The sequence below is a fragment of the Rutidosis leptorrhynchoides genome, chromosome 5 (genome assembly GCF_046630445.1).
Source record: "Rutidosis leptorrhynchoides isolate AG116_Rl617_1_P2 chromosome 5, CSIRO_AGI_Rlap_v1, whole genome shotgun sequence".
In the NCBI taxonomy this organism is placed as follows: Eukaryota; Viridiplantae; Streptophyta; class Magnoliopsida; order Asterales; family Asteraceae; genus Rutidosis; species Rutidosis leptorrhynchoides.
The window spans coordinates 376202275-376212179 of record NC_092337.1 but is presented as its reverse complement, the minus strand read 5'-3'; positions in this window follow the sequence as shown (position 1 = coordinate 376212179).

Sequence of the window (9905 nt, the reverse complement as noted above, 5' to 3'; positions counted from 1 at the left end):
CCTGTTGTGTACATAAGATAAACTGCAAACATATATACATATTTTTGAAGTTTGGTATATTACCCCACATTCAAAAATTATTAAAATCTAAGAATAAAAGTTAGATAATTATAAAAATGATTACAATATTAACAAAAATATTAAATGTATCAATAATTACAAATTACAAAATAATAAAAAATAATAAGTAAACTAAGGATGATATTGGTACCAATAGGGGTTCCACGCATAACCATAAGTGCTATAGAATGCTTCGGCAGGGTCATACGTAGGATATGGTGGCTGCATCTCTATCGACCAAGGAGGGAAGACGGGTTTCGGTGTAGGAATATAGTTTCTACCTATATGTTGGCAATGCGCTATGATCTGGTTCTGATGAACTTGCCAATCTTCAAATGCTCTCTGTCTAGCATTTTCGTATTCCTGAGAAGCTATAAACCTATGCATTTCTTGCATCTCATTCCCCCCTCCTACATTACCTTGTTCCTGGTTTCTCTCTACCTGTGGATGTCTACCATTGTATCGTACTGCGGCGTTATTTCGCCGCTTCAAAACTTTCGCACCATGGTATACATTTAAACCTATAGTGTCGCGGGGTTCCGGCTCTTCTACTAATAATCCCCCCCGACTTATATCCACACCGAGATATTCACCAATCAAAGTAATAAAAATACCACCTCCTATTATGCTATGTGGACGCATCCCCCGAACCATAGCTGATAAATAATAACCCACACAATATGGTATACTTACAGCGCTGTGTGGGTCTCGAATACACATATGGTAAAACAAATCTTGTTCATTTACCTTTTCTTTGTTTTTACCCCTTTGTGTAATCGAATTAGCTAAAAACCTATGTATTACTCTTAATTCGGCTCTATCTATATCCAAATAAGAGTAGTTTCCCCCTTTGAAACGGTGATGGCTTGTCATTTGACTCCACACACCGTGTGTATCAAAATTCTCATCTATCTTTCTACCGTTTAGTATTAATCCTCTACAATCGGCAGACGCTAACTCCTCAGGCGTATATATACGTAAAGCCTGAGCCATGTCTAGTAAAGACATGTGGCGCATCGAACCGCCTAACAAAAATCTAATAAAAGAACGATCGGTTAAACTAGCTACCCGATCATTCAACTCTATACTACATAACAACTCTTCACACCATACTTTATATACAGGTCTGCGTATGGTGAATAAACATATCCAGTCATTAAAAGAAGAATTACCATACCTCTGTACAAGTAATTCCCTAATTGGCCCGGCCAATTCTACAGCTTCTAAGGGTCCCCATTCTATGACCCTCGGTACCTCAACAACCTTAGAGTGAAGAGTATGCAAACTCCGTTGATATTTTGGATAATCTATCCAAAGTCTGTCAAATCTCAGGTTCGGGTGCAACTGTTCCAAGTGCATATCTGAAAAGGTCATGACTGGATGAGGTACATCCTGCTTGTAGTGGTTATCTACCTCCTGTTGTTCCAAGTTCTCAGCAGGAGCATGGCGGGCTTGGGATGAAGATTCACCCCTTTCATTCTGCAAAACACATCAAACACAAATTTTGTGCATCCAAATATGCATTAGTGTCAGCAAAATCATCAATCAAAATAATTACAATGACATTATCAATTTATATCAAACTTAAGCTTATTTTCACATTTTTATCAAATCTACACTTTTTCAAATAAGCATATACGAAAATTTTCACCAAGTTCATAAGCATTCAACTCAAATAACATGTCAAAATAATTATTACTAGCAAATAAACAAGTCTCAAATGGCATTATCTTTCAAAAATCAAGTTCATGAAATTTGGACTTGAAAAAGTCCACTTTAATTCTCAAAATCATGTTTAGGCTCAAAGTTTGGATCATTTAACTACCTAGACATGTTACACTACTCAATTTAGCAACAATTCATGACAAAAATCGGCCATAACCTGTTTATATCAAAAAGCCCCAAATTGCTCAAGAACACAAACCCTAGATTATTCAAAATTTGAAGTTTAAGGCTTCTAATCATGTTAAACAGCATCAATCTAGGTTATACAAGCATAATACATAAACAATTTAAGTCTAATTACACTAAAAAGCATCAAAATCAAATTGGGGAAAAAAATAGCTCAAGAACACTAAAATTCGAATTAAATGGTGTTTAGGTGTAGAAATTTACCGTTTTTCTTGAGTAGTTCTTAGATATCATCCTTCTCAACATGATTTTAGCAAAAAAATTTTAGTTATTAACGGTTAAAAATTGAGATTTTTGGAGGTGATTTTCGGTGGTTTTCGGGTTCTTTTTTCGCAGTATTTGGGTGTTTATGTGTGTGGGAGAGTGAACTGATCGTTCAGCTCTTTTATTTTTTTTCTGATTTTTGATCCCTCCGCGAGTCGCGGAGGTTTTGCACTGCAAACTCCGCGAGTCGCGGAGTTTACCCTTTTTTTTTTTTTTTTTTTTTTTTTATAATCTTTAACTTATAAAACAATTAAGAAATTAATTTTAAAATTTTGTTTCCCTTGTTAATTAGGACGAGGTCGTTTCGGATCGATGTCCTAGTCCGTCCCTCGACAAAATTTTAAAATTTGTCTTTTTATAGCGATTGTTTTAAAAGCTAAGATTTTTGGGTTTTTTAATGTTTTTGGCATACTTTAAATCAATAAGATTAAAAATAATGATAATAAAAGTTCTCGTCCCTCCCTCGGGTAAAGCAATTTCGGTTCAAAGACCTAGTCTTCAACTTACGACGAATTTTAAAAATCATATTTTTAACTTAATGAGATAAAGTAAATTTTTGTTTTTAAATTCACACAACATAAATATAAAATTCAAAATTAATATTAAAAATTCACACCAAACTCAAAATTTAAAATGCATAAAATTAAAAATTAATATTTTAAAAATTAAAAATTCACACCAAACTTAATTTAAAAATTTATAAATTCATATCAAACTTATATTAATTTTTCAAATATTTACAATTTTAAAAATATTGTTTTTACAAAGTTTACAATATTAATTTAAGATTTAAATATTAATTTTAAAAACATGGTAAAAATAAAAATCTTTTTGTCTTTTTATCCCACTTTTAATCAATCAAATATTATCAAAAATATGCGCCCCTCTTTTCGGTAAAGTAATTTCGGTTCAAAGACCTAATTTAACTCATGACGAATTTTTGAAATATTTTGGGTTGATTGATTAAAGATATTTATACCTTAATAATAAACGTTAAATTTCGCAGTGATGTAATAAATTTTTGAACGATATCAATAATTTCGGTCGCCAAACCTAATTTTATTTAATACCAATTTAATACTTTTTAGCGAACAAATTAGCGTTTATTATCAAAAGGTTAAAAATAAAAATAAAAATAAAAACTGTACAGACATACCTGTGAAATAGATTTCTTAGTTATATGATCTATTATATTCATAAGATAGTCGGTTTAATTGGTTTTCCATGGCTGCATAGGCGTAACCTCGAGCATTCATTGTCTTTTCTTCTAAACATATGAACGGTCCGTCTCTGCATAAAGTAACAAATTCGGTATTTGAATAGGTTTGATTATTTGAACATTTACCTCCATGTGACCATTTTCCGCATTTGTGACATCGTTCTAGGTGTCGTGCTCTTCTTTTTGCTGCGGATTTTGATTTTCCTTTACCAAATTGTAACTTATTATCTTCGCATCTGGATCCTTTTCTAACTCCGTCCATTCTTTCTCTGATTACTGATACTAATTCACTCGGTAGTATGTCATTATTACGTTTAGTGATCAAAGCGTGTAGCATTAGACCATGGTTTAGTTCACAGGCAGTCTTCATTTTGTAAAAACCTAAAAAAAATAAAAATTCAGAATGGGGGAAGAAGACTAGTTCTTTAGGGTCTGCTAGGGAAAGACCATACGTGTTCCATTTTCGAGAACTACACGAAAACAGACAATCTATCTCTAACAGAAATACATATTATCCTTTAAAGACTTTATTCTCCCCACACTTAGTTAGCTGTGGTGTCGAAATTGTGATTAACTTCGTTGTCGACTTCCACCGGACCATGTATGTAATGTTTAACTCTGTGACCATTAACTTTAAATTCAATCCCATTTGAATTTATTAATTCTATCGTTCCGTATGGGAAAACTCTTTTGACTATGAATGGTCCAGACCATCTTGATTTCAATTTTCCAGGAAATAGCTTGAATCGTGAATTGAAAAGAAGAACTCTGTCTCCTTCTTTAAATTCTTTTGAACTTCTGATTCTTTTATCATGCCATTTCTTCGTTCTTTCTTTATAGATTAACGAATTTTCGTATGCTTCATGTCTTAATTCTTCTAATTCGTTTAGTTGACTTAATCGTAGACGTCCGGCTTCATGTAAATCAAGATTACATGTCTTCAAAGCCCAAAATGCTTTGTGTTCAATTTCTACTGGAAGATGACATGCTTTTCCATAAACAAGTCTAAAAGGTGTGGTTCCAATTGGAGTTTTGTAGGCTGTTCTAAAAGCCCAGAGTGCATCCTCCAATTTAATGGACCATTCCTTTGGATTTGATCCTACGGTTTTCTCTAGAATACGTTTTAAAGCTCGGTTGGTATTTTCAACTTGTCCACTTGTTTGTGGATGATATACGGTGGAGATTTTATGAGTTACTCCATATCTTTTAAGAACTTTCTCAAGTTGATTATTACAGAAATGAGTACCCCGATCACTTATTAAAGCTTTCGGTGTTCCAAACCTTGCAAAAAGACGTTTTAAAAAGTTGACTACAACTCGTGCATCGTTAGTTGGGAGAGCTTGTGCTTCCGCCCATTTAGATACATAATCAATGGCTACGAGTATATATAGATTATTATGAGATTTTGGAAATGGACCCATAAAGTCAATACCCCAAATGTCAAATACTTCACATACTTGGATGACATTTTGTGGCATTTCATCACGTTGACTTATTTTTCCGGCCCTTTGACATGCATCACAGGATTTGCAAAGAAGGTGTGCGTCTTTGTAAATTGTAGGCCAATAGAATCCAGCTTCATAAACTTTTCTTGCTGTTAGTTGAGGCCCATAATGCCCTCCTGTTGGTCCTGTGTGACAATGGTTTAAAATTTTACTAGCTTCATCTCCAAATACACATCGGCGTATTATTCCATCGGGACAACTTTTAAACAGATGTGGATCTTCCCAGAAATAGTGTTTTATATCACTGAAGAATTTCTTTCGTCTTTGATACGATAATCCTTTTTCAAGGAATCCACAAACTAAGTAGTTTGCATAGTCTGCAAACCATGGGATTTCTTTATAATCTATCTTCAATAGATATTCATCAGGAAAGTTGTCTTTTATGGCCGATTCATTCAGAACTTCTAATTCGGGATTTTCAAGACGAGAAAGATGATCAGCGGCGAGATTTTCTGCTCCTCTTTTATCTCGGATTTCAATATCAAACTCTTGTAAGAGTAAGATCCAACGGATTAATCTTGGTTTAGCATCTTGTTTTGAAAATAGGTATCTAAGAGCAGAATGGTCGGTATAGACCACCGTTTTTGCTAGAACGAGATATGATCGAAATTTGTCAAAAGCAAAGACAATAGCAAGGAGTTCTTTTTCAGTAGTTGTATAGTTCGTTTGTGCTCCTTGTAATGTCTTACTAGCATAATATATAGGTTGAAATCGTTTTTCAATCCTTTGTCCTAAAACGGCTCCCATTGCAAAATCACTTGCATCGCACATTAGTTCAAATGGTAGATTCCAATTTGGTGTTATCATGATCGGTGCATTAGTGAGTTTTTCTTTAAGAATATTAAAAGATTTGATACATTCATCTGAAAAGATGAATGGAGCATCCTTTTCTAGGAGTTTATTCATAGGAGTGGCAATTTTTGAAAAATCTTTTATGAAACGTCGGTAAAAACCGGCATGCCCTAGAAAACTCCTAACTCCTCTAACATTGGTGGGATGTGGAAGTTTAGCAATTACATCTACTTTAGCTCTATCCACTTCAATTCCTTCTTTTGAAATTTTATGTCCAAGAACGATGCCTTCTTTAACCATGAAATGGCATTTCTCCCAATTAAGTACTAGATTTGATTTTTCGCATCTAATTAGCATTCGTTCCAGGTTAAATAGACATGATTTAAATGTATCACCGAAGACTGAAAAGTCATCCATGAAAACTTCCATGCATTCTTCTATCATGTCGTGAAAAATCGCCATCATACACCTTTGAAAGGTTGCAGGGGCGTTACAAAGTCCAAATGGCATGCGTTTGTAAGCAAAAGTACCATAAGGGCACGTGAATGTGGTTTTCTCTTGGTCCTCGGGTGCTATTGGAATTTGAAAATATCCGGAAAATCCATCTAGAAAACAATAGTAACTATTTCCGGCTAATCTTTCCAACATTTGATCTATGAAAGGTAAGGGAAAGTGGTCTTTTCTGGTGGCGTCATTTAATTTTCTATAATCAATACATACACGCCATCCTGTTACAGTCCTAGTAGGAATAAGCTCATTTTTCTCATTTGTAATGACAGTCATGCCACCCTTCTTAGGCACGCATTGAACTGGGCTTACCCATGGACTATCAGAAATTGGATATATCAAACCTGCATCTAGCAGTTTAATAATCTCTTTCTTAACTATATCTTGCATATTAGGATTTAGTCTTCGTTGGCGTTGCACATACGTTTTATGACCTTCTTCCATAAGGATTTTATGTGTGCAATACGAAGGACTTATTCCTTTAATATCATGAATCTTCCATGCAATGGCTGGTTTATGAGCTTTCAACACAGAAATGAGTTGTGATTTCTCATTTTCAGTAAGAGAAGATGATATTATTACAGGTAATTCAGATTCACCATGTAAATAAGCGTATTCCAAATGGTTTGGAAGTGGCTTTAACTCTAATTTCGGAGGTTCTTCTATCGATGATTTATATCGATATCTGTCTTCTTCTTTTAGCATTTGAATTTCTTCTGTTATTGGTTCATATCCATTAGCTATAAGTGTAGCTAACATTTCAGCTTCATCAATTGGTTCATTACCTTCTCCTAAAGAACATTCTCCTGTTCCTTGTAATTCTGGAAATTCTTCTAATAATTCTGCATGTGCATCTATAGTTTGAATATAATAACATGTATCATCTGCAGATTGTGGTTGTTGCATTGCTCTATCAACTGAAAAGGTAACACTCTCATCCTCTATACTTAGGGTCAGTTTCTTACCGAACACGTCTATCATTGCTTTAGCCGTGTTTAAGAATGGTCTTCCTAATATGAGAGGAACTTGAGAATCTTCTTCCATGTCCAAAACAACAAAATCTACTGGAAATACTAAAGTACCAACTTTAACTAGCATGTTCTCCATTATCCCTCTAGGATATTTTATTGATCTATCGGCTAGTTGTATGCTTATTCTGGTTGGTTTTAATTCTCCAAGGTCTAGTTTAGCGTATAGTGAATACAGCATTAGATTTATACTAGCACCTAAGTCTGCCAATGCTTCTATTGAACTAAGACTACCCAGAAAACATGGAATTGTGAAACTTCCTGGATCAGATAATTTTTCTGGTATCTTATTCAACAGCACTGCTGAACAATTAGCATTCATAGTAACAGCCGAGAGTTCTTCCATTTTCTTTCTATTCGTGATTAGATCTTTCAAGAATTTAGCATATCTTGGCATTCCTGAAATCACATCAATGAAAGGAAGATTTACATTTATCTGTTTAAACATATCCAAGAATTTGGATTGCTCGGCTTCAAGTTTCTCTTTCTTCATTTTACTCGGATAAGGAAGTGGTGGTTGGTATGGTTTAACATAAGGTTTATCCTTAACTGTGTTATCTTCATTAACCTTTTCAACTACCGGTTCTTTTTCCTTATCTTGATCAGGTTGTGGTTCTTGTGGAGTAGGAATGGTTTCATCAGAAGTTACAGGTATTTCAGGTGATTTAAGTGTTGTACCACTTCTTGTGGTAATAGCTTTAGCTGTTTCATTCCGGGGGTTAGCATTTGTATCACTAGGTAGACTTCCCGGTTTTCTTTCACCTATTAACCTTGCTAGGTTACTTACTTCTTGTTCCAGATTTTGAATAGAAGCTTGTTGATTTCTAAATGCTTGAGCATTTTGTTCATTGGTTTGTTTTTGAGATGTGAAAAACTGCGTTTGAGTTTCAACTAGCTTCGTCATCATATCTTCTAAATTCGGCTTTTTATCATTGGTTTGTTGTGGTGGTTTGTTTTGAAAATTCGGTCTTTGCTGATTGTAAGTATTATTGGATACTTGTTGATTGCTAGGACCTTGTTGGTTATTGTATGGAATATTTCGGTTATAATTCTGGTTTTGATTGTAAATCGGTCTTGGCGGTTGATAATTATTCTGATAATTATTTCCAGGCCTTTGGTTTATGTATGAAATATTCTCTCTTTGTTCCATTGTTAATTCAATACTTAGACAATCTTTTGTCAAATGTGGTCCTCCACACTGCTCACAACTAATTCGTATTGCATGAATATCCTTAGTCATCTTTTCCATTCGTCTCTCGAAAGCATCTATCTTTGCTGAAATGGAATCTAAGTCATGGCTAGAATCGGCTCTAGCTGCTTTAGATGATCTAATGATATCTTTTTCTTGGTGCCACTCATGTGAGTGGGAAGCAGTATTATCAATAATTTTGTAAGCATCAGTTTCGGTTTTCTTCATAATAGAACCACCAGCTGCTATATCTATGTCTTTTCTTGTAGTGATGTCGCATCCTTGGTAGAATATTTGTACTATTTGACAGGTGTCTAAACCATGTTGCAGACATCCTCTTAACAATTTTCCATATCTTGTCCACGCCTCATATAGAGTTTCATTTGGTTTCTGTGTGAACGTAACAATTTCTGCTTGAAGTCTTACGGCTTTAGATGCAGGAAAGAATTGTTTAAGAAATTTGTCAATTAAAACATCCCATGTATCAATCGCCCCTTCAGGTAACGATTCCAACCAATCTTTGGCTTCTCCCTTTAAAGTCCAGGGAAATAACATGAGATATATCTGTTCATCCTCCACTTCTCGGATTTTAAATAGTGTGCAGATCCTATTAAAGGTACGTAGATGTTCATTTGGATCTTCCTTCGGCGCACCACTAAATTGGCATTGATTAGTCACCATGTGTAGAATTTGTCCTTTGATTTCATAATCTGGCGCATTAATGTCTGGATGAGTAATTGCGTGACCTTGGCCAGTGCGTTTAGCTCTCATTCGGTCTTCCATACTTAAAGGTTCCAGATTCTCCATAATTGAATTTGTTGAATCGGTATCACTAGATGCTTCAGATTTAATGGTTCGTTCCTCAACAATCTCTGTTTGAATGATTGGTGGTTCCGAAGGAAAGTTTAATGGTTCAGGATCTACGAACCGTTCCTGAATATTCTCTGGATTCTCAATTGTGAGGTTGGGTTCAAAAAATGGATTATCGGAAATTTGAACTGAAGTACTTGGTCGACTGGATGACGATTCTAAAGAAAAATCAACGGCGGTTATATTTGTTAAACGATGTCTTGATCGAGTTACAGGTGGTGAACGTACAAAAGGTGGTGAACGTCTTGCTCGGTGCATTCACTGAATATCCTATTAGTTTTTAAAAAGGAAAGAAAAGTTATAATAAGTTATCCAATCAATAGACTTTTCTGATTTTGCCCACGTTTCGAATAGCCAAAAGATGCAGCAGAGGGGCAGGATTCGTTTGGTCTCAATATAATTGAGGACTGTTTGGCTCCAATAACCCGGTCCACGTACAAATCCAACTATTACTACGAACCAGAAAATTTTGATGTCTATTAATTTAACCACTTAAAATAAATTTTCGTAATTTTAAGAAATTTAGATAAGAAGTAGAAAAAAAATCTAAGTCCTAAAAA